Below are 26,783 nucleotides of genomic sequence, written 5' to 3' on the forward strand. Positions count from 1 at the left end.
ACCCACCCTGAGCCTATTTGGGAAAGACAGGATATAAATATAATAAACAATAAATGAAATGAAACTAAAAGGCACTCTCTGGGGAGTATGTCAGCTTTTGTGGAGTGGAAGCCTTAATTGTCATTCTTGTTCTTACCTTCTAGTTACTTTTATTTGGACTGCTTTCCTGGTTTCTCATAGTGCAATCCTAAGAACACATTCTTGGAAGTAAGCCCCCCAATGAATAGACCTGAACAGGATCCTGAGTAGACCTGCTTAGAATCAATTTAATCAATTAAAATTCCTTCCTCCAAGATTCTTCCCTCTGCCATTCTATTGTTAGTTACACCATCCCTGTGAGAAAGGCTGCTATTGTATGAAGAAATGACTGGCTCAGTTGCCCAGTAATGTCCATGACAAACAGGGTTATAAGCCTCAGTCTCCCCAGTTCTAATTCAACACTCTAACCACTACACAAGGGGTGTATGCTCAGTTTGGTATAGTGGTTAAGTGTGCTGACTCTTATCTGGGAGAACTGGGTTTGATTCCCCACTCCTCCACTTGCACCTGCTGGAATGGCCTTGGGTTAGCCATAGCTCTGGCAGAGGTTGTCCTTGAAAGGGCAGCTGCTGTGAGAGCCCTCTCAGCCCCACCCACCTCACAGGGTGTCTGTTGTGGGGGGAGAAGATATAGGAGATTGTGAGCTGCTCTGAGTCTCCGATTCAGGGAGGAAGGCGGGGTATAAATCTGCAATTCTTCTTTTTCAGTATATGCCAAGCTAAATAAATCCCTGAAAAATACCTTATCATATTTTTCAGGTATTTATTCATCTAAATCAGATTATCGAATCTGAATCAGCAAACAAAATAGCTGCACCCAAATAAAAGTCAATATGTTTTGGCTTTTATTCTGGTGTGGCTTAAATGCCCTCTGAGTTCATTTGCCAAGTTGTATTGACATCATTTAAATGCCTTCTGAACTCACAGATTAATGCCACCACCACAGCGCAACTTGGTGAGTGAACTCAGAAGCATTTAAAGTTTAAATGCCTTCTGAACTCTATCATGCTCCATGGTAATGAAGTCAAATAAATTTGGATTTCCTAAATATTTACCTGAATCCCAATACAATACTGATATTGATATTTGGGAATATTTGGAAAACCAATATTTTTCATCTCCAAGAGACTCAAATCAGAAAAAAAACCCATTTTTTTTGCATATAGCTTTACAACACTAGTACCGTTTTCGCACACAGCTTACCTCGCAGTCACAATCCTGTTCCCTCCGCAGCATCCGGTCGGATTTCCCACCATCTGCGCCGGAGTTACAGAAAGTGCCGCAGCTTCTGCATAGCAAATGTAAACTGGGTTTTAGCGGTTTACGTTTGCTACGCAAAAGCTGCGACACTTCCTGTAACTTTGGCGCAGATGGTGCGAAATCCGACCGGACGCTGCGGAGAGAACAGGATTGTGACTGCGAGGTTAGCTGTGTGCAAAAATGGTAAATATTTCCAATGGCTTCCGAGAGGTCTCCCAAAATACATTGGGATGTATATCTTATTTTCACTCTGAGTTGCTTCCACTAATCCTACAGTTGCTTTATCTTGCTACATGTTCTAATAGTCAGGCATCTAAACTGCTATAATAGTGAAGCATATAATCATATATCAAACTGTTTCAAATCTTTTAATTTGATCTTTTCTAAGCCTCTGAACAGCTGTGTTTTGTCAGGTACTATATCACATAATACACCAGAAGTTATTATGTCTGTATGGAGAAACTTCAGAGGGTAGAGAATGTCTTCTTACAACCTACGATTTTATATGCTTAAAGGGTAATGCAAATGACTTTCTTTCCAGATAAAAACTGACCATTTACAATGAAGGAATAAATGACTATTTTGGATCACAGTAAACCACCATTAGAAAAGCAGACAGTTATCATATCCCATTTCATTTCTAACAACCATAATTTCTTTGTATCTTCAGCAGTGCTTCTAAAATCTGAATGCTCAGATAAAGTAATAGCCATTTTCATTAACCTAATATAAAGCCATAAAAAAATAACATTTTAAAGGGTTCTTCTATTTGTATATATTCTCACATGGTGGTGAAGTGTTATCTAAGACTAATTAAACTGATGAAGCTACCTTACACTGCACCAGGCCACTGGTCTTCAAACTCACTACCATCTACTTTGACTGCTAATGGCTCTCCAAGACCTCAGACAAAGACAGATATTTTCCAACATCTATTGCCTGGGTTCCGTTAACTGAAGTTGAAAAAAGCTGAACCTGTGGCCTTCTGTGTACAAAGAGAGTGCTCTGTTTTAAGCCACCCCAACATTCTGTATCCCACATTATCAGAAATGCTCCCTATCTCTCTGTGGCTTCAGAACCCTCTCACCAAGTGCTGCCCGGATTCCCATATCACACTGCCACTCAAGACTTTTCCTGTTAACTCTACTTAATCTTTCTATTCTTCCCCAGGTCAAAGTTTATTCATATTCTGTCAGCTCACAGTTTAATGTGGCCAGTGTATGCTCACCACATACTATTATTTTTCAAAAACAAACTCTGAAATGCAGGCAAAGTGGGTTCAGTTATTTACAATCCAAGCAAAAACCCCCTATTTTTAGCTTTAGTATGTAATTGCAACACATGATACTAAAGTAGCTTTGCACAGCATGTGACCACAAATAGTACACTAGCCACATGTATTGCGTAATACCAAATGCTTGATTAACCTCTGCTTGGATCTCCAAAAAACAGATAGGGAGTGAGGGAGTAATCAAACATCTAGTGGTTTACTAAACCTTGACATGCAAACATTAAAAGTCCTTTGTGAAAGGAGAGGACTTAAAAGGTAAGGGGAAGGGTGACCAGAAAACCATTTGAAAAGTAAACAGTGGGGGACACCCATGTGAACATGAACAACAGATGCCAAGTTCCTATAGGAGAAGACAGGGTAATAGATGGTTTCTAAAAAAAATCTCTGAGACTTTGGTATGCAGATCTTTTGGCTCCTGAAGCAATATTGAGCATGTGCAATCATATGTGAGGGCCAGGAGCAAGGCACAGGCAGGAGCATGATGCACCTCAGCTTAGGAGACGCACCATTGTCTACTGAAGAGAGTTCTTTGTGGGCAGGAAGAGGATAGTCTGGATAAAGCATCTGTTACCCTTCTGTTCCAAGGATATCGGTGGAGGGTGGGGGGGTAGATGGCACATGGTAGTTGGGAAATAACTAGTGCAAAACAGGTTGCCTTATTTTACTCCAGTCCATTGAAACCTTCCCTCCTCTTTTCACTACCTTATCAGAAGCTATCTGTACCGCACACTTTGCAGGTACAATTTTGAGATGTTTTCCCATTAATATCTACTGTGTAATTGTTTGCAATTAAGGCATGCCCTGTTGCCCCAAAGGACCATTTAGGGAGCATGCAGGTAGATGCATTTGTTCTTCACTGTGAAAATAGAGTGAGTTGCTATGACAGTGCCCTAGGTTAACTACGCCTTCAGGTTTGCACATAACGGGTTGGAAAAACCAGCTGAGGACCATGGGACCTGCATGGCTGAAAGCTATCTAGCATGGGAGGGGAAGGCTAACACTGAATGAAAATGCTGACTGGATCCAGCCCTCTGGTTGCTGGACAGCTTCTTTTTAAAACCATTCTGTGCAGCAGCTGTTATCTCAGGGTGCACAGTTTGTGTGCACTGGCATTCCTTTCCACAACATGTTGGCAGTATGGAGGAGAGTGCCTGTACTCCATGGGCAGCCTGCTAAATGGATTTTGTGCCATACTCAAATACATGTGGATGAGTCTATCTGTGATTCTGTTTATAGAGCATGGTAAGACATAATTTTTGAAAGGACATATAATTTCTTATAACATTGTTTCCTAAATTTGGTACAGGGTTTAGAACATAAACTACAACAGAACACTGCTGAACTAAAACGGGGTTCTAATTAAAAGAAGATATTGTTAGAAATAAGAAGAAATTGCCTCTAGGCACTTCCTAGTGCCCACCCAACTCTCATTGTTTTTTTAAAAAGCCTATTAAGTAAATTGTGTAGCTGGTTCACACCACTGTGTATTTAGCATCTATTCCTTTTGGATACACCTTTATTTGTTTTTAAATAAGGATTTATTTTTTGCTCAGTTTTATGCGTGGTTGAGCCTTTAAGCACAGCACAGGATAAGCCATGACTCCAGGGCTGCAATGGTGAATCATAAGCCTAACTTCTGATTCCCAAGAATTTCAGCTTTTATTTTGAAATAGCCAAGTTCCTGAAAATTGTAAATGGCTAAAAACTCTGAAGCTAGAAGGACATTCAGGAAACATTTCCATGGACAAGGAAATATTTCATTCCTCCTGGATGCTAGTTCCAACACTGGCTCCAAAAGACTACCAGTCCATTTCTTCTTCTCAGATTAAACCACTATTATAAAACTGTCACAGGGTGTTTATTTTACATAATTGGCATATTTTAAATTCAAGGTTTGGTTTATAGCCTCTGGTTTGCCCTTCAGTTTGAATGTGCCCTAGGTTTGTGCATCTGGCAATTGCCTTTCTTGATCTGATTTTCTTTCTCTCTTTTAAAAATGCTGCTTAATTTAATTTTCTAGGGGTGGGAAATACCTTCAGCAAATGAGAGCAAACACATGCTACTTATGCAGTTCTTCTTTAGGAAAGAAATAATTAGACACTGTTACTATTTCCCCAGGAGGCTGGAATGGCTCCAGGCAGTTAAATATATAATTAGGCAGGGTGCTTCCCAACCCCCCTGAAATGCTTTTTATTTACCTTGGAGTCTCATTCTAGTCTCTCTGGCAAATGCTGTGTCCCTGATAGTTCATTACTAAAAGCACCTCCTTAATTCTCATCCCCACTTTAGCATGATATTACTTGGAGCAACGAATCATGAAAAACTAAATCTGACTGAGCCAGCCACCCTACTTAACTGACAAGCTGATCTCCCTTTGTCTCTACCACTCTGTTCATCAACATTTATAGGCACAGCAAAAATCAAAGAATGAAAGGTTGCTGATTTGTATTACATTATTTTATGTTCTAGCTAATTTCAAATTTAATTGATTATTTGTTGTGTGAGTAAGGGCAGCTTTGGATGTTATAAGATGCACAGGGCTTTTTTGGTAGAAAAAGCCCAGCAGGAACTCATTTGCATATTAGGCCACACCCCCTGACACCAAGCCAGCTGGAATTTTGTTCCTGTGTGTTCCTGCTCAAAAAAAGCCCTGAAGATGCACATCCACTTGCTAAAGTGTTAAGTGCTTCTGTTTCTTGCTTCTGAGTTTCCAAAGTATCTGGATAGTTACTATTAGAAACAATCCTTAGTCTGATCTAGCAAAGCAATTCTGTGTTACATTACCTTTATTGCACAATGGGGGATTCAGGCAGGTGGTATCTCCCCCATGAAAGGTTTCCTTTGGAAATTTGAGTGGAAGCATAGTCAGCCTTTTGGCTTTTTCCTTCTCTCATTGTTTAAGAACAAAAGAGAAGCCATGTTGGATCAGGCCAATGGCCCATCCAGTCCAACACTCTGTGTCACACAGTGGCCAATATATATATTTTAAATTCAAGGTTTGGTTTATAGCCTCTGGTTTGCCCTTCAGTTTGAATGTGCCCTAGGTTTGTGCATCTGGCAATTGCCTTTCTTGATCTGATTTTCTTTCTCTCTTCTAAAAATGCTGCTTAATTTAATTTTCTAGGGGTGGGAAATACCTTCAGCAAATGAGAGCAAACACATGCTACTTATGCAGTTCTTCTATATACATACACACACACACACGCATATTGTGACTAATAGCCACTGATGGACCTCTGCTCCATATTTTTATCTAACCCCCTATTGAAGCTGTCTATGCTTGTAGCCGCTGCCACCTCCTGTGGCAGTGAATTCCACATGTTAATCACCCTTTGGGTGAAGAAGTACTTCCTTTTATCTGTTTTAACCCGACTGGTCAGCAATTTCATCTAGCTTTCCCAAAGGTTTTGACTGTATTTACCTTTCCTTTCAGTTTCCTCTTCACATGCCTCCTCATCTCAGAGAATTTACCCCTTTTAAAGTTAAACGTGTTTGTGCAATGTTGTGACTGTGTCACGTTTGGTGTTCTGTACAATTTATGGTCATAATCTTTGTTTCACTTTCCCTGTCACAACTGCATTGGGTGGTATCAGGATGGGGCCAGATCCATGTTTGGGGAAAAGGCAGGTCATTTCCCCGCATATTTGGGGATCCCCATAAGGGATTTGAGGGTGACATGTCCAGCTCAAGTGGCAAGAGCCCACTTCCAAGTGGAATCCTGTATTCTGCCATCCCACAATACTCAATGAGGGTGGGGTATATCAGTTGGCAAGTGGTGTCAGCCGAAGCCTGGATCTGTCTCTCCATGCTGCACCAAGGCTCCAACAGCAATAAAGTTGTAGCCATTTCAATTGTCTGTTCTTGTATTCACAGGAGTACGGGTGATTGCCTCACCATTTCCTTGTCCCTGAGGCCCTAGGGCTGCAAATGATCTTTGGTCTGGTCGAGCAAGGCAATTCAATGTTGTAGTACCTTTCTACTGTATTGTGCAAATGGGGATTCATATCCCCATGCAACCTCTCCTTTGGACTTCTGAGGGAAGTATGAAAGTGGACAGCAAGACATTAATGCATTTCTTTGCTGGAGCATCTAATAGTGTCCAAAGCCACTTTGAGCCTGTTCCCCAACAGAAAGGAAACCTTAAAGCTGAATTAAAAGTACAAAGTCAGCTACCATCCTGCAGATGGGCAGTTGACATTCAAAGAGAAATAAGACCATATACTATAAATATATGTGTATCTTATAACATCCACAATGCGCATGCGCACACACACACAGTCACTTCAAATATGTCATATAGGACACTGCTTGGCCCAAAGGTGACCCTAAATGCCAATCAGGGAATCAGTCTGCGAAAATATTTAATAAGTGATTTAAAAGGCTGATTTGCACAGCATTTAATATCCCAACCCAAATGTAATGCATACTTTATACCAATGGATTTATTGGAACAAACAGCACCTTATTTTCCACTTAATACATTTACCCTATTAGCATATCCATAACACCTAGAACTATCTCCCCATCCTGAATTTCTGAGGGTCATCAACTGATATTATTAGTCTTGGGAAAGCCATCAAGTTCCATTCATATTTTTGATCTCCTTCCTGGAGAGCCATTAACCATTTGTCCAGGTCTTCAGGAACCTTCCTGTAAACACATCAATGGTATTATTTTAGGGACATATTGCCTTACATTGTCCTACGGTATTTTTTTATTTTAAATACATGGACCGATCACTTGCATTCATGCTCTTCTCTTAGCATCAACTTTACACTCTGTGAAGCGCTGATTGCTTTTCTCTCTTCCCACGGACCTGAATCTTCAAGACTGGTAAATATAGCCTATCCTAAAGTATTCAGTCCTAAGGGAAATCAACCCTGACTGTTCCCTGGAAGGTCAGATGCTGAAGCTCAAATACTTTGGCCACCAAATGAGAAGAGAGCACTCACTAGAGAAGACCCTGATGCTGGGAAAGACAGAAGGCAAAAGAAGAAGGGGATGGCAAAAATGAGATGGCTGGACAGCATTACTGATGTAACTAACATGAATTTGAATGGACTTTGGAGGATGGTGGAAGACAGGAGGGCCTGGCGTGACTTGGTCCATGGGGTCACAAGGAGTTGGACTCAACTATGCAACTGAACAACAACAATTCTCCCGTACTTCCTTTTATTTCTTGGTCAACTCTTGTTTGCATGTTTATAGTGTACTTTGTGTGTGCACACTTTTACCTTCTTTTATATTTCAATGAAAACATTATCAGTTGAACATCAGTCAGGTTTGAGTACTCTGGGGAGGATTCTGGTATGCAAATGTGATGACTTCAAGTTATCCACCTCTTGCTAAGCTAATTTCCCAAATCAATTAATTATTAGACCATTCTGGGTAACCCAGAGATACCTAATGAAGATGTGCCCTTAAAGCCAAACTAGTAAGTTACAAATATAATTATGTCCACTACTTCCTTTTATTTCTTGGTCAACTCTTGTTTGCATGTTTGTAGTGTACTTCGTGTGTGCACACTTTTACCCTCTTTTATATTTCAATGAAAACATTATCAGTTGAACATCAGCAAGGTTTGAGCACTTTGGGGAGGATTCTGGTATGCAAATGTGATGATCCCAAGTTATCCTCCTCTTGCTAAGCTAATTTCACCAATCAATTAATTATTAGACCATTTTGGGTAAGAAGAAGACGACGACATTGGATTTATATTCCGTCCTTCACTCAGAGTGGCTCACAATCTCCTTTATCTTCCTCCCCCACAACAAACATTCTGTGAGGTGGGTGGGGTTGAGAGAGCTCTCACAACAACTGCTATTTCAAGGACAACCTCTTTCAGAGCTATGGCTGACCCAAGGCCATTCCAGCAGGTGCAAGTGGAGGAGTGGGGAATCAAACCCGGTTCTCCCAGATAAGAGTCCGCACACTTAACCACTACACCAAACTGGCTCTCCCAGGGATACCTAATGAAGATGTAGCCTTAAAGCCATACTAGTTAGTTACAAATATAATTATGTCTGGGTCAATGTTCTAAGTTGAAACAGCAGACAACATTAGCCCACCCATGTGAATTTTTCTTCCACACCCACTCCTCAAGGGTATGAGCGAGCCTCAAACCATGGGGAAGTATCTCCCATGCTTCTGAAAGTGCATGTTAAGGACATGCAACCCTTTATCAGAAAAATGATTAGCACAGATGTTTCTTTCCCAAATGTTGATAACATTCTTCATAATTTTTAACAGTATAATAAAAACTGTAGAATTGTAGTCTCATATTTAATAAGTATCATGTAGGAACCCCAGATCTCCTACTATAGGGAAGGATGATATATAAATTGAATGAATGGATGGATGGATGGATGGATGGATGGATGAATGAGGATACCAGCTCCTGCCCTCCACTCACTCTACCCAGTACTGCTCAAGTGTTGTGGTGAGGGGAAAAGGAGTGTGAAACCCGGAATCATACTGATGACAGAATGTCACTTCTGTCATATAGCTAGAAGTGACATCATCATGTTGACATGACACTCTAGGATTTCCCCTAAAATTCTATGGTTTTATATTGACCTGGGCTCTTTTGTCTTGCACCTTTATGCATACATACAAGTGGAAACAACACGAGACTGAGACCAGAGCAAGTTGCTCTATGATGAAGTTCTTCTTTTCTACATGGTATGTGCATTTCATCCTTTTGATTGGATGTTAAAAGAGAATACCATGAGTAGAGAAAGTCTCATGCAGAGGACCCATCTGCATGTTGATGCGCCTGTGCTTAGTGAGGGTGGTCTTTAGTGATGCACAGAATGAAGGCTTGTACACAGCAGTGATAAACCACTATATACAATTTATTTACACCTCCACTCTCCAAACCGATAGAATGCTCCGCTGCAACTCCACCATACATATCCCACACAAAGTAAAGTGTCTTTATACATTTATACACAAGGTCCACCCAGGTAACCAATCAGCTTGCTGCTGAGTCATGCTGACATTGTCCAGGCTGATGCAATCTGGCAACCAGCCACCTTCTGTCACTTAGATGATCTACCTGGAAGTTCTGTTACATTCACTTTCCTAGCATGTGCATAGAAACTGCTTGGCTTTGAATACAATGACACTGCATTCCTTGAAAACATGATGAGAACCATAGCTCAGTGATAGAGCACATATTTTACATGCACAGTTTCCAGTTTTAGTCCTTATATGTCTATTTAAAAGTTCTTGTGATAACATGACCGGAAAGGGCCTCTATAGGAGACTCCTGTCATCTACTGATGGGCCAATTGGATTAATGGTCAGAATAAGATAGTTTCCCCTAGGCACTTCCTGTTCTCTTCTTATCAGAACCATATCTGAACTAGAAACCTAAAACTGGCATTGCCAGTCTCTTCCAGGCAAACTGACTAAACTTTACGTCTATAACTCAGGAAGAAGATGGGTGACAGCTAAACACAACACCTTGTTTCTTGCAGGAGGAAAGAAATTCTGGATAGTGGGGGTGGGAATCCTTTAGTGATATCAACCTACTTTCTTTAGCAGTTTGGCAGATTTGCTGCATCAAGAATAAATTTGATTCAAGCATTGTAATAAGAACTTACATCAATAAATTATAACAGATTGGTGATTAGTGGTATTATTTATATGCAATATTTTTGTACCTCTTATAATGCAGCTGTCTGCTTCATGGGGATTAATTATTTTCATAATTTTGTCTAAGTAGTAATATAGAAAATGTCAAAAAGAAAATTAGATTTTTACTTTCCAGATACAGAAATTTAATTAAAGCCAACTCATAGTTGAAGGGGAGCATCCCTCACTGAATCCGTGATGTGGCAAGGATGCCATGCAAAAGACCAAAGCTCAAAAACTGATTTCAGGAATATTAATGATGAACCTTGCAAGCCTATGCAAACAGCACAATCAGTCCCTGATGTTTGTGTATAGGAAGGCACAAATTGTTTGTAATGACTTTGCCAGCTGAACACTATCGATGTTCAAAGAGCCTCTGAGATCGTAATCAACCCCTGGCTGGGCAACTTTGGCCAAAGAAAATTAGAGGTCTCTTAGCTCCAGCTTTGAATATATGAGGCTCCCTGTCAAGAACAGTCGCAGAAGCTGATCACTGCAATGAAGATACTTGGACATCACACTTTCCCAAGAATAGAAAGTTAGAAACACTGATTCCTGAGACCAAAAATGAAAACAAGGGTTACATTTTAATTGGTTAGCGTCTAGGTACAACACAGCTCTTTTTAAAAAGTGTGTGTGTGGGGGGCAAACCAGCACTGTTAGGGATGAGTGAGTTTCCCCTGTTCTAGTAATACCAATACACATTTGTTCTGCTTTGTTCCAATTCTAGTTTAACTAGGATAATTTCTAATACTTAAGTCCAAAACTGGAGCATGTTTGCTTTGCTCTCAGTTTCTTCAGTTCATCTGTGTGCCTTTCCCCACACATCTGCCCTCCCTCTGTGGAGTCCATTTAAATTCTTCCACATGTGCCTTAAATAATTAGGATTTTAAGAGAGGATAGGGTTCCCAACCCCCAGGTCCCAGCAGGAGCTCCTCTGCTTGTTAGGGCTTTGACCTACCACTGGCCAGTTGGCTGATGGGGGAAGCCCCGCCCCCAAACAAGGGCATTCTGGGCAATGTTCCCAAAGTGATGACATTACCCAGAAGTGATGTCATTGTGTCACTAGTATTGGGGGTGACACTCTAAGTTTTTAGACAAACTCTATGGTTCTGAAGGAAAAAAACCCCATAGTTTGCCTAAAAACTAGAGCATCCTCCCATTCCCCCAGAAATCACTGCCATTATCATTGTCATGGTCACTGCTGTTGCAATAACAGGTTAAGCAGATTCTCTGAATTCCTAGCTTTCTTTAAAACAAATAAAACACTATCCAGCCCCTTCCCTTGTGGAGAAATGCCCTTTTCTTTATATCTCATGAGAGAAGAAGACAGAGCCCCCCCCCCCCCCGTTTTTTAAATGAAAGCTGGGAATTCAAAGAACCTGCTTTTCTTACAATTACAACAGTACATCAATATATCAGTATTTTAGTACCTTAAAATTTAAAAAATGAAACTGTTCTTCGGGTGGGAGGAGAGAGAGTAGTTTTATTACGACAACAGCAAGTCATTGAAAAGTGGACTGGAGTTGAAACAGGCAGGCAGGACAAAGAAAACCAACAGAAACATTATGCTCTTGTTGATGGTGAAATGGAGAGTGCAAAAGCAGGCTTGAAACTCAACATCAAAAAAACTAAGATCATGGCATTCGGACCTATCATTCCTTGGCAAATGGAAGGGAAAGACATGGAAGTCGTGACGGACTTCACATTCCTGGGATCCAAGATCACTGTAGATGGTGACTATAGCCATGAAATTAAAATATGTTTGCTCCTTGGGAGGACAGCTATGGCGAACCTAGGCAGTATAATAAAAAGTAGAGACATCAGCCTGCCAACAAAAGTCCGTATAGTCAAAGCGATGGTATTCCTAGTAGTAATGAATGGCTGTGAGAGCTGGACCATAAGGAAGGCCAAGCGCAGAAGAATAGATGCTTTTGAGTTGTGGTGTTGGAGAAGAATCTTGAGAGTCCCTTGGACTGCAAGAAGATCAAATCAGTCAGTCCTAAGGGAAATCAACCCTGACTGTTCCCTGGAAGGTCAGATGCTGAAGCTGAAGCTCAAATACTTTGGCCACCAAATGAGAAAGGAGCACTCACTGGAGAAGACCTTGATGCTGGGAAAGACAGAAGGCAAAAGAAGAAGGGGACGGCAAAAGATGCGATGGCTGGACTGCGTTACTGATATAACTAACATGAATTTGAATGGACTTTGGAGGATGGTGGAAGACAGGAGGGCCTGGCATGACTTGGCCAATGGGGTTGCATAGAGTCAGGTTCAACCGTGCGACTGAACAACAACACCAGCACAGAAAAAAGGTAATCTTCCAGCAAAAAAGATTAAGGTCTCAAAAGAAGCAGGGGGAAAAAGTCCAGAAAACAACAACAAAGAAAAGATGATGTGAAAACTAAGAGCACAAAAATGCATGCGGAAATCAGGGGATAAAACAAAGTAATACAGGGCCAGGACTAGTGAGAAGGGATGATGGAAAAGCCTTTGTCTTACCTTTATTTTCATTTCATTATTCTACTATGACTTAGTTATTACTTTTAAAATATATGTGCCATCTTTCTGTTCAAAATGCAATGATACCCCTTTTCCAGGTTTTCACCAGAAGGGATATGACATTGCAGCAATGCTGATTTCCCCCATTTCCTCCCCCCCCCCCCACTGCCCTAACAAGAGGTGGCAGGAGACTGAGCAGTAGGTCTCCCACTGGAGCAGGAGCCCTATTTTGGAAGAATCTGCATAATCAGGGCACAGTCACAGAAAATGTGCTGTTTGGGTTGCCAGCTCTCTACTATTTCTGGACATTTGAGGATAGTAACTGGGGAGGGCAGAGTTTGCGGAGTAGAGGGAAGTCAGTGGGGATGTGATGCAATACTGACTGCTCTTTGATGTCATTTCTGATAAAATCTTATAAAGGGCTCATTTGGGGTGCAGCTCTAAACTCCCCTCTACACTCCCATGTCCCCACATTGAACTCACAGATGCTTTTAGTCACACATCATAGAAGTAGGGGTCCCAAATCCCCCGCTAGGCCTGGAGACCCCCGATTTGGAGCCTCCTCCTCCCGCTGGCCATAAAAGGGAAAGCGGGGGGGGGAGGGGGAGAACGGCAGCCCTTCGCACCCAGCCCCGATCGCAGCAGCCAGAGCTCTTCCGTTTTCTCGGGCTGCTTCCCGCCCCCAGTCAGCTGGCCGGTGAAGGGAGGGGAGCCCAGCCACGCCCCCAAAGGACCATGTGCCTTTGCACCTCCGGATGTGAGTGAGTTCTGTCTCCTGCATCAGATTTCCCAGAAAGGGGGGGGCGGGGGGGAGGGGGGTGGAGAGGGAAACGTCTTCTCATAGGGTATAATGGGGAATTGATCTGGAGGTTTCGGGGGCTCTGGGGGAGCTGTTTTTTGAGGTAGAGGCACCAAATTTTCAATATAGTATCTAGTGCCTCTCCCCAAAGTATCCCCCAAATTTCAAAACGATTGGACCAGGGGGTCCAATTCTATGAGCCCCAAAAGAAGGTGCCCTTATCCTTCATTATTTCCTATGGAAGGAAGACATTTAAAAAGGTGTGCTGTCCCTTTAAATGTGATGGCCAGAACTCTCTTGGAGTTCAATTATGCTTGTCACACTCTTGTTCCTGGCTCCGCCCCAATGTCTCCTGGCTCCACCCCCAAAGTCTCCTGGCTCCACCCCCAAAGTCCCCAGATATTTCTTGAATTGGACTTGGCAACCCTACATAGAAGTGTGTGGGCAGGTAGCCAGGAGGCCCAATCTACTAGCAGCTAAGCCCCGCCCCCAAAAGCCCTCATTCAGACCAGGACCAGCCAGGGGTAGGGTTGCCAATCTCCAGGTGGGGGCAGGGGATCCCCCAGTTTGGAGACCCTCCCCCCGCTTCAGGGTCATCAGAAAGCGGGGGGAGGGGAGGGAAATGTCTGCTGGGAACTCTATTATTCCCTATGGAGATTTATTGCCATAGAAAATCATGGAGAATTGATCTGCGGGTATTTGGGGCTCTGGGGGGCCTGTTTTTGGGGGTAGAGGCACCAAATTTTCTGTATAGCATCTAGTGCCTATCCCCAAAATACCCCCCAAGTTTCAAAAAGATTGGATCAGGGGGTTCAATTCTGTGAGCCCCAAAAGAAGGTGCCCCTATCCATTATTTCCTATGGAAGGAAGGCATTGAAAAGGTGTGCCGTCCCTTTAAATGTGATGGCCAGAACTCCCTTTGGAGTTCAGTTATGCTTGCTCCTGGCTCCACCCCTATTGGCTCCTGGCTCCACCCCCAAAGTCTTCTGGTTCCACCCCCAAAGTCCCCAGATATTTCTTGAATTGGACTTGGCAACCCTAGCCAGGGGGGAGCAAGCTGCAGCTTCTTCCTGCTGCCACCACAAGACAGAAAAGTAAGTAGCTTCCAGTGGGTGGGTGAGTCTTGTGTGTGGGGGTGTGTGTGGCCAAGCCAGCCTTGGCAAAGACCACATGACCCATGGAGATGAGCTTCCACCTCTATAGGTCATATGGAGTCTGGCAGTGGCTTGGCTCCCGGGATACTGGATGGGTGGATGGGAGAGTCTTTTGTGGTGGGGTGCGGCTGAGCTGGGCCCAGCAGAATCCACATGGCCCACAGAGACAGGCTTCCACCTCTGTGGGCCATGTAGAGTCCGCCGGTGGCTTGGGTCCTGGGCTACTGGGTGGGTGGGTGAGACTTTTGTGGGGGGGTGTGGCCACATGAGGCCTGGTGGAGTTCACATGGCCCACGGCGACAGACTGCTGCCTCCACGGGCCATGTGGAATCCAGTGGCGGCTCAGTTCCTGGGCTACTGGGTGAGTGGGTCAGTGGGGGAGTCTTCTGTTGAGGGTGTGTGGCTGAACTAGGCCCAGCCTCTCTGGGTGGGCAGTGGTTAGCTCCTCTCCATCCTCAGGAGAGAGAAAAGGCCATGGGTGTTTTCTAAAGCATGGCTCAAACTCACTTGGCTGGCCTTGGGCAGCCAGAGGCAGTTTGAACTTGACATGGGGCTGAAGCTTCAGCTGCTGCAGAGTTCAAGTCCCCGGCCAGGAGGAGCTGGCACCTTTGCTTGCAAGCCCTGGCAGGAGGGCTGCAGGCCAAGGGCAGCTTATTTGAGGAGCCCCCCTATGGACTTCTGCCTGAGGAAAGAGGCCTGGGATTGGGTCTGCCAAGCTGGGGGTCTCCTTGCACAGGCTTCCTCCATAGTTCAAGCCCACTGAAATCAGAGAGAGTTGCTTTTGCTTCAGATGCCTAGAATCAGGCCTTGCACCATTGGGGGCCTTTGTGTATACTTGGGGAGGAGTGAGGGAGCAAACTGAAGGAGTTCACTCAGAAATAATCCCCCTTTTATTCTTTTTTTGTTTAACCCCTTCCCTCCAACTCTTTGCCCAAAAGCAGTAATATGAGCCAGGAGATGGGCACTTCAATTTGATTCCCAGGATCACTTTGTTTTGCATATTACAAAGTTCATAGAGTTTATAGAGCTTTACAGAGTTGCACAATCTATTAAAAGTCTGCAGGGATGTGAAATGTTGGATGTCTGATGTATGTTATTGCTTTATGTGACCATACAGACCAGGACCTATTTGATGGTCATTTATGCATCTTTTTGGAAGCTCTCAGAATCAGGAGGCACCTAATCTCTGGATGTATGTGAGTGTGTTTGTTTTATAGAAAATGTAAAGGTCTATGAGGATTTATGTAACTGGGGGATCTATTTCACAGGATGTACAATTGTAAAGTGTGTGTGATACAGCGAAAGAGAGAGAATGTTCAGAAGTTAGAAACAATTAGGAAAAATATATATTTATCTGGTCTCTACCAAAGTCCAGTCAATACGTTTCTAAGAAGCTGACAATCAAAACATGGAGGGTGGTACTCTCCTGTGTTGTCACTCCTTGTCATCTGGTATAGTGTTTCTGAACATGAAGGTTCAGTTTAGCAATCATGGCTAATTCCTTTCGATACACATATCCTGTATTAATTTGTCTAACTCTCTTTACAAAAACAATCAAAGTAATGGTCATCACCCCTTATTGCTGATTTTGGGCTGATCTCTATACTTGGGATGGTTGAACTGTCCATGCCAGTATTGGACTGTTGCATTTATTCTGTTTGGGGTGCGGTGAGATTGCAGAGAGCTGGTGAATATGTGTCTAAAATGTCAGGCTTTGAACCAGGAACCTTATTGTGTACAGCTGGGCCTAGCACTTGTGAGGCTGGGAATTGGAATGCTCTTCAGACATATAGCAACAGCCCTTGTGACTAGCAGACAGTATGAAGTTTCTGTGTTGGGTAGGCTTGCCATTTGCCCTCTAGCTTCCCTGAATCCCCCACCCTTGATTATTCAAAGAGCAGGAGAAAAAAGGATGGGAAATAGCATTGATAGTGACACTCCAGGCATTTCCTCTAGTCTCTATGTTCTTTACCATACAGATTAGCGGAGATATCCAGTTTGTCATCCAGAATTTTTCTCCAAGTAGACTCTGAGTTGGGAAATACCTGGAGATTTTTTGAGTTGAGCCTGAGTGGTGGTCATTGCCTTCTGATGCACTTCAGGTGATGTCAGGGGGTGTAACATATGCAAATGAGTTATGCTAATGAGCTCTGGCACCTCTTTTCTACAAAATGACCCCTGTATAAAAATTTTTGATCACTGCTGTAATGTACTTGCTAATGGAGACTCAAGTGATTAGACATTAGCCAGGTATAAAGCTAAGGTTTACATGTTGTAGGAAATGTATAGTTTGAAAAGTGGGTGATTTGTGACATGACAACTCTGCTTGATTGCCTGCTGCAAGCAAAAGATAGAGAAATACTAACACAATATCATATTACACACAACTATACAGAGAGTTGTTTGTCATTATCTTCCTTGTGTCTCCCTCTAATGGAGCCATAATAATAAAAAAAGAGTACCCAAAACATTACTGGGAAAAAACCCGAAACAACATCTTTCATTAAATAGCTTCACATTTCAGTAACTTGTCATTTTTAGCTCAGCTGTAAACAGGATGATAGCCACAAATAAAAGTTCTTTAATTCAAAACTGTCAAAGCCCACTTGCTTTACTTTTCTCATCACTGTGACCAAATTTAGAGCAACACTGCAATTAAATGAACAAAATAAAATCAAGGAAATGAAGCTGCTATTTTGGGAGAATATGCTCATTAATAACACCGCCTCTCTAAGCCCTTTCCTTGTGCTTTTATGCTTCTCACAATGTCCATGATTGAAAATGACTTAAATAAAACGATGCAACAAAATTGCTCTATGTCATTAAGAACTTCTTTTTATATTCATTAAAGCAAACTGGGTAGTATGATAATTTAAGATTATTTTCAGCATGGCCTAGTATCCTTATATGTGTATGGGGGGGAAAGAGATAAATTACCTCTTTCCTCATGTAAAAGCACATTTAGGAGAACATAAACCTCAGGGGGGCAGGAATAACTGGGACCTCAGATCTTGAGACTAAAAGCTCTGTTACAAATGAACATGTAAAACAGAGATCCACAGCTTGTGACCCACCAGCTGAGACACAGCACACTAGGCATGTATTGCAGTCTAACAACTTTTCATTTCTGGACAGGCAGCAAAAACAGGAGGCTTACCAGATTGCTGGTGGACCTCCAAACCTAGATTGTGTTAAGCAGGGCTTTTTTTTTCTGGAAAAAAAAGGTGCTGGAACTCTCAAGAGGGAAATGAAGGAGAAACACACAGGTACCCCTCATGAACTTTTAAACATTTTTTGATAGTTCTGTTTCCACAAAGAGGTTCTGGAACTCTGTTCCGCTGCATTCCCCTAGGAAAACAAAGCTTGGGTGTTAAGCTTGGTGAGCTTTTACAGTGGGCACACCAGATACAAAATTTATGCTAAGATACCACACAGCAAACACGTGCTAGGAAAAGAGAAAATATCTATTACATAAATCCTCACTATTGTGCCAGACCTTCAGTCCTCTCCTCACCCTCCTATGTTCTTCAGCAGCAACAATATACACAAAAATAATAGATCAACTATCAAAGGACAGGTTTCCCCCCACCACTTTTTGCTACAGGAAATGTGGTACTATTTTTTTAAGAGCACCTCAGGCTTTGCTTATTGATTGGGATAAGAACATAAGAGAAGCCATGTTGGATCAGGCCAATGGCCCATCCAGTCCAACACTCTGTGTCACACAGTGGCCCAAAAAAATTTATATACACACACACACACACACACTGTGGCTAATAGCCACTGATGGACCTGTGCTCCAAATTTTTATCTAACCCCCTCTTGAAGCTGGCTATGCTTGTAGCTGCTACCACGTCCTGTGGCAGTGAATTCCACATGTTAATCATCTTTTGGGTGAAGAAGTACCCCCTTTTATCCGTTCTAACCTGACTGCTCAGCAATTTCATTGAATGCCCACGAGTTCTTGTATTGTGAGAAAGGGAGAAAAGTACTTCTTTCTCTACCTTCTCCATCCCATGCATAATCTTGTAAACCTCTATCATGTCACCCCACAGTCGACGTTTCTCCAAGCTAAAGAGCCCCAAGCGTTTTAACCTTTCTTCATAGGGAAAGTGTTCCAAACCTGTAATCATTCTAGTTGCCCTTTTCTGCACTTTTTCCAATGCTATAATATCCTTTTTGAGGTGCGGTGACCAGAATTGCACACAGTATTCCAAATGAGACTGCACCATCGATTAATACAGGGTCATTATGATACTGGCTGATTTGTTTTCAGTTCCCTTCCTAATAATTCCCAGCATGGCATTGGCCTTTTTTATTGCAATCGCACATTGTCTTGACATTTTCAGTGAGTTATCTACCATAACCCCAAGATCTCTCTCTTGGTCAGTCTCTGCCAGTTCACACCCCATCAACTTGTATTTGCAGCTGGGATTCTTGGCCCCAATGTGCATTACTTTGCACTTGGCCACATTGAACCTCATCTGCCATCCTGACGCCCACTCACCCAGCCTCAACAGATCCCTTTAGAGTGCCTCACAATCCTCTCTGGTTCTCACCACCCTGAACAATTTAGTGTCATCTGCAAACTTGGCCACTTCACTGCTTACTCTCAACTCCAAATCTAGGGTTGCCAAGTCCAATTCAAGAAATATCTGGGGACTTTGGGGGTGGAGCCAGGAGACATTGGGGGCGGAGCCAGGAGCAAGGGTGTGACAAGCATAATTGAACTCCAAGGGAGTTCTGGCCATCACATTTAAAGGGACAGCACACCTTTTAGAATGCCTTCCTTCCATAGAAAATAATGGATAGGGGCACCTTCTTTTGGGGCTCATAGAATTGGACCCCCTGGTCCAATCCTTTTGAGACTTGGGAGGTATTTTGGGGAGAGGCACTAGATGCTATACGGAAAATTTGGCACCTCTACCTCTAAAAAACAGCCTTCCCAGAGCCCCTGACACCCGTGGATCAATTCCCCATCATTCCCTATAGGAATCGTTCCTGGAGGTGCATAATGGCTGTGGGGGTGGAGCTTCCCCCGCCGGCCAGCTGGCTGGGAGAGGGGGGAAGCCTGTAAAACCAGGGGATCCCCCGCTGGGACCTGGGGATTGGGAAGCCTATCCCAATAAACAAGTTAAAGCCTATCCCATTTATAAACAAGTTAAAGAGCATGGGACCCAGTACTGAGCCCTGCGGCACTCCACTGCTTACCATCCTCCACTGCGAAGACTGCCCATTTATACTCACTCTCTGCTTCCTATTAATTAGTCAGTTTTTGATCCACAAGAGGACCTGTCCCTTTACTCCATGACTCTCGAGCTTACTAAGGAGCTTTTGATGAGGAACTTTATCAAAAGGTTTCTGGAAGTCAAGGTAAACAATATATATCGGGTCTCCTTTGTCCTCATGTTTGTTCACCCCCTCAAAGAAATGTAACAGGTTAGTGAGGCAAGATTTTCCCTTACAGAACCCATGCTGAGTCTTCCTCAATAACTCGTGTTCATCAATGTGCCTACTCATTCTGTCCTTGAGAATGGTTTCTACCAACTTTCCCGGTATTGAAGTCAGACTGACTGGCCTGTAGTTTCCCGGCTCTCCTCTGGAACCCTTTTTAAAGATGGGGGTGACATTTGCTACCCTCCAGTCCTCAGGAATGGAGGCAGATTTCAATAAAAGATTACATATTTTTGTCAGGAGATCCACAAGTTCAACTTTGGATGTATGCCATCTGGACCTGGTGACTTATTAGTTTTTAATTCGTCTATCAGTTGTAGGACCTCCTCTCTTGTCACCTCAATCTGACTCAGGTCTTTCAACACCCCTTCCAATATAAGTTGTTCTGGAGCAGGCAAACACTTCTCATCTTCCACAGTGAAGACGGAGGCAAAAAATGCATTCAGCTTCTCAGCCATTTCCCTATCCTCCTTTAGTAATCCTTTTACCCCTTGGTCATCCAAGGGCCCCACTGCCTCCCTGGCTGGTTTCCTGCTTCTAATATATTTGAAGAAATTTTTATTGTTGGTCTTTATGTTTTTTGCAATATGCTCCTCATAGTCCCCTTTTGCCTGCCTGATCACAGTCTTGCATTTGATTTGCCACAGCCTGTGTTCCCTTTTATTAATCTCACTTGGACTAGCTTTCCACCGCTTAAAGGAGTCCTTCTTACCTTTTACAGCTTCCATTACTTTGTTTGTTAACCATGCAGGCCTTCTCTTATACCTGTTTGTGCCTTTCCTAACTTGTGGTATATATTTTATCTGGGCTTCTAGGATTGTAGTTTTAAATAGCCTCCAAGCTTCCCCAAGGGTTTTGACTGTATTTACCTTTCCTTTCAGTTTCCTCTTCACATGCCTCCTCATCTCAGTGAATTTACCCCTTTTAAAGTTAAACATGGTTGTGCTGGTCTTTGGGGGCAACTCTCTATTTATACAAATGGTGAAATCAATAACGTTATGGTCACTGCTCCCAAGCAGTGCGATCACTTTTACATCTCTCACCAAGTCTTGGACATTACTTAGGACCAAATCCAGGATCGCCCCACCCCTGGTAGGTTCAGAGACCATCTGCTCCATAGCACAGTCATTGAGAGCATTGAGAAACTCAATCTCTTTCTCTTGACCAGAACACATATTGACCCAATCAATCTGCGGGTAGTTAAAATCACCTATGACACAGTTTTTACATCTAGCCACTATCTTTAAGCCTTCTATCATATTATAGTCGTCCTCTATCTTTTGATTTGGTGGGCAATAACAAACTCCCATAGTTAAATTTCCTTTTGGGCCCTCTATTTCAACCCAAAGCATTTCTAGAAGGGAATCCAATTCTCTGACCTCAGTCTTACTGGCCCGTATACCCTCTCTGACATACAGAGCCACCCCACCTCCAACCCTTCCCTCCCTATCCTTCCAATATAACTTATATCCAGGATGCATCTAACTTACTTCAGACTAATTTACTAACTTACTTGGGATGCATTTAACTTTCTTTCTTATACTACTCCTCTGACCTATTGGTCTTGAGTAATGTTTGACAAACATAACTGGGAATATGAGGAAGAAAGGACAAATTCAGACTAGACAGGGCTAGTACATATGCTACAAAGATATGTCTTCAGCATGCATGAACATAGACGGCTGGCCTATCCCAAAGCAGCAGGTGTGGTCACTGTTATACTTAAGGAATTTACATATCTATGTTTACAGCAGCCATTTCCATAAGTGCATAGCATATGGCAACCAACAAACTGGAACTACCTGAGTCTTACTGTCATTTCTAGGGTTGCCAATCCCCAGTTGGGGGCAATGGATCCTGCCTGGTTTGGAGGCCCTCCCCTGCTTCAGGGTCATCAGAAAGGATGCAAAGGGAAATGTCGCCTGGGCACTTCATTATGGGCACTCTATGGAGACCAGTTCCCATAGGGTATAATGGAGAATCAATCCATGGGTATCAGGGGCTCAGGGGGGTTGTTTTTTGAGGCAGACACACCAAATTTTCAGCATAGCATCTGGTTCCTCTCCTCAAAACATTCCCCAAGTTTCAAAAATATTGGACCAGGAGGTCCAATACTATGAGCTCCAGAAGAAGGTGCCCCTATCCTTCATTATTTCCAAATGGAGAGAAAGCAATTAAAGGTGTGCAAACCCTTTAAATGTGATGGTCAGAACTCCCTTTGGAGTTCCATCATGTTTGTTACAGCCTTCCTCTTGGCTCTACCCTCCTGGTTCCATCCCCAAAGTTCCCAGATATTTCTTGAGTTGGATATGGCAAGCCTAGTCATTTCTCACAAGATAATTCTCCTTCCCTATGGGAAACCTTGTGTAAACTCTATAATGCATTATATGCACATGTCTGTTTTGCCATCAAAGTACTGGGATACTGCCACCCATAGTATTATCCTGTATATACACTTTCTTTACAGAGAAAATATATTCATGTGAAAAACTATGATGTCCAGTGAGTGGTTTTTAATATATCTTTCCTTAACCATTTCCCAGCAGTATTCTTACTCATTTCTGAAAACAGTGTACTTCTTTTTGGAGAAATTCTAGCAAAGCCATACGTAACCCAAATTATGTATTTATCTGTGATGATGGTTAAGTTATTTTTTCAAGTATGTTGACATTTTGCATCCCTTATGGGAATGATTTCCTTTCACCAAGTCTCTTTAAAATATACCACACAATATGATTAACTCTTTAGGAATAAATGGATTCAAAATCATTTTTGCAAAAACGAAACATAATGTAAAGGCCCAACCATCTTTTTCTTAGCATTACTGGTCTGCAATGTTTATACTCCCTTGTGAGCTGTAATCCCATATTTTCATTTTTTACATGAAGCAAGAGTCATGTTAAAATATGCTGTAATTTTCTACACTGTGTGTTTCTAAGATCAAATTTCAGTACTCTTCTTAGTAACTAAATAACTGTAAATGTGCTTTCATGCATATGCAAACCTTTCCCTCTAAGCACCTTATTAATTATTTCAAAGATATTTAGAGGTCAGCACTCACAGAAATTTCTGTGCATAAAACCTCATTAGTACAAGACATGACACAGAGAAGTGAAATACATTTTGTTACCTTTAAACAAGAGCAAAATATGGTCATTTTTGTAGGGGTTTTCTTTAAATTCAATAGCTAATAAAATAATACAACTAGCTTCTACTTGAAAACTCTCAATATCGTCTACAGATGGTATCAAATTTCAAAAGCTCGCTTGTTAAATCAGAATATCACAGTGATGATTATGTTTCTCCTTGCTGCAATCTTATTTTAATACCATTTTCTGCCTCTGTGTACCAAATGGTTCCTATATATTGAAAAAAATTTATTTGGATATTAACAAATCAGCCTAAAATAACATGAATATAACATAAAAGCACATAGTTGGAAGCAATGTTCCCTCTAAGCTGCAAAGTCTTGTTCCAAACAGCAACATTATTGGGGTATATGAACCTTTAATTCTCAAAGATTCCAGCCTCCCCCTGCCCACATTCTCCTCATAAAAGAAGCTTTTCGCTGCTTCTGATTTAGTGCTTTGGCACAATATTTCAGACCCCGGCAGTGTTTGCCCACTGAGTCAACGTTTGTTCTGCAACACAAGTTCATTCTGGCACAAGTTACAGGTGATTTCCAGTTTTCAGTTTCCTGCTGAGAATTCAGTTTGTACTCAGAAATCCAGGCCCATATAGAAATGCATTTTGCAGATATATTGATGGCTAACACAGGGCCAGTTCACCCACTAGGCATTTACCTAGGGTGCTGGGGGACACCGAATTGAGCTCTCCCCTCCTCCCTGTACCCAAGGCAAATGCCTAGTTTACCTCTCCCCTGCTGCCACCTCACTGCACCGTCTCCTCTTTCCCCCTCCTTTTCTCCTTTGCAGTGGAGCTCCTTCCTGGCCTCTTTAAAGCCCCCATCCTGCTGATTAGCTGACCGGTGGGTAAAATGCTGCTGCCACTGCCCCCTCCCTTCCCTTCTGTGGGGCCAGGCTCTGCTGCCCCCCCCCCCGGCGAACTCAGAGGAGCACAGCTGGAATCAGCCCTATCCACTTAGACTCAGTCTGGGCTTCTCAGTGCTCTCTCTTAAGAGAGCACTATATGAGGCTTCGCTCCTCCATCACTTCCACGGGAAGTGAGAGTGCTGAGAGGCCCGGGCCAAGTATAAGCAAGTAGAGCTGATTCTAGCCATGCTCCTCTGAGTGTGCCAGGGGGTGGCAGAGCACGGCGCCACAGAAGAAAAGGGAAGGGAAGGGGAAGAGAGAGGGCAGTGGCAGCATTTTACCCGCCAATCAGCTGATCGGTGGGGAAATTTAAAGAGGCCGGGAAGTGCAGCACTCCATCACCCCTTACCAGGTGGGAGGAGGTGCCGTGGAGGGGGAGGCATGGCAGCTGGCGAGTCTCCCTGGTGTGCCATGCGCCCTAGGGTCTATTAAGAAACATCAAATATTGCGGTGTCTGTCTTTGGTTTTCATAATAGTCCTTCACAATGTTAAGAAAGTTTTTCCCCAAAAAATATTCTCTTGAGAAAATCATAAGGATATGCTTTATTGTGAGATTCCAGAAGGATAGTCAGATTGGTCCATGGTGTAAATTGCAAAGAGTAGACAACATTCTGTGCAAATTATACCATGGACTAATCTGACTATCCTTCTGGAATGAATGGCCTTGAAAGCCTGCAGCTGGGAATGGAAGAGGAGGGGATGGGGAACATCTGTTTGCTGATTGGAAAGCTAGAGTCAGAAACAGCATAGTGGCAGTAGAGTGAATATGAGCTTGCTATCTTCCCACAAAAATCACTCCCTCTTTAGCTGATTTTCTCCCCAGAAAGGAAGAGATATAAAGTCCATGTATTACTTTCCCTCCAGTTGGAGAAGCAACTTGGGAAGGCGTGATATTTTGCAGATGAACAGCTGGTGGTGCAAGGATAAAGCAGCCACTTCCTTGACCCTCTCATGTTTTCAATCACAGCCTTCAAAGGCTGTCCTGAATTTTTAAAAAATCATCAATGAAAACAGACCCAGAACTTTGTGTCACCTACAGGCTTTCCCTGAGCAGATAAATAGATCTAATAGATAAATAGATCTAAATAGATCTAATACAGATAAATAGATCTAATACAGGGGCTGAGTTTCACTGAACTCAACTTAGTTATCAGATAACAAGAACACAAAAGACACCTTGATTGTTGGAGTAATTTTCCAGAGTCTGCCAGTAAATACATGAATTCTTAACTCTTCACTAAGCAGTCTATCATCTGAAACCACAGATCTACTAAAACACTAGGTGTCAAGATCGACTGATTATGACTGGAGGATCTTGGCCTAAGTATCAGACCTGGTGAAAATCATAATGGATCCACTGCTGCTAATGATCTACGCTTAGTTACTTCCCTTCCCCCCTTTTCTTATTTTGATTTGCAACTGTGTGAAAGAAATAGTCAGCGCCTTCTCAGGGCCTGAGGTGGGAGTAATCCTTGCATGATAATGCGAGGACAGGAGGCCAGCTATCGCCTGAGGAAGTATCTGGAACTTATGTGTGAATGTTTCCTCCTGAAACCCCCCTCCCCCTGTAGGAATGTTTTTGAAGTGTATCTTAAAACCCATGTATCAATGTATTGGTTTCATTCTTAGCAAGCTAGAGGCTTGCACCAGAGTACCGGTTATCAATAAATGTAGTCTTAGTACACATTTGACTCATTCTTGAATCCGTCGACTTGACACTAGGCAAAATGGATCAGTGGATAAAAATGGCCGCCAGTTTAATCATAAACATATTGACTTGAACATATTTAAGTCCCTTTGAGTTCATGGAACTTATTTTCAAATGAGCCTCCAAACATGCAAACACAGGGTTTCTGATCCATTATATTTTGATGTTTCCCCACAGCCTTATTTGCCTATTCAGTCCTGAACATTACAAAAACTACATAAATAATATTTTTTTTCAATACTTTCTAGGGTTGCCAGGTGTTACCTGGCTGCCAGCAGGGGCACCATAGAGGGTTTTTTTTTTTTTTTACCAAATGCTAAAGTGTCCACTACGTGATGTGTCGAAGCACATCAGGCAATGATGTTGACTGGAGAACATTGTAGGGACCATATCACTCTAGTTTTGTTTCATTGCCCACAACTTGAAATTAGACAGAAAGCGGGAAAAATCCTAAGAAGCTGTGTGTAAAGATCAATTTCTGCTTTTCAGAATGAATTCAGCCTTTGCTGCATCTAATCCATTTTTTTTAATTCTTACATGAAAGGATACCCAGCTTTTTGGGTGACCAGCACTGCACTCAACACGCTGGTAATTAGCAGAGATAACTATGCCAGGCAGGAAAGCTATTTGAAATTCCTGTTACAGTACTTTTCCTATTAGGAAGATGGGCCAACAAAGTTAACAACTTATTTGACTCTAGAGAAGAGATGTGGAGGTCATTCTTCTTTTTTTCCTGCCTGCAGTTTATAGCTATCATCATTTAACACTCGATGTTGATGAAATACTAATGTGAAAAAATGCCTGCATATGCTTGTAACAGAAATGCCCTTTAGTACCAAGTCCTAATGCTGCACAGGCAGCACAGAGCTGGAAGGCTTTTTCCAAAA

The 26,783-nt window shown here is 42.6% G+C and overlaps 1 protein-coding gene across 2 annotated transcripts in view; it reads right to left on the minus strand.

Moving 5' to 3' along the window:
- Window positions 1–26,783, minus strand: part of PRKN (parkin RBR E3 ubiquitin protein ligase) — a 1,449,443-nt gene that overhangs the window by 472,480 nt on the left and 950,180 nt on the right. The window lies entirely within an intron of this gene.

This window comes from Heteronotia binoei, chromosome 1, assembly GCF_032191835.1.
Source record: "Heteronotia binoei isolate CCM8104 ecotype False Entrance Well chromosome 1, APGP_CSIRO_Hbin_v1, whole genome shotgun sequence".
In the NCBI taxonomy this organism is placed as follows: Eukaryota; Metazoa; Chordata; class Lepidosauria; order Squamata; family Gekkonidae; genus Heteronotia; species Heteronotia binoei.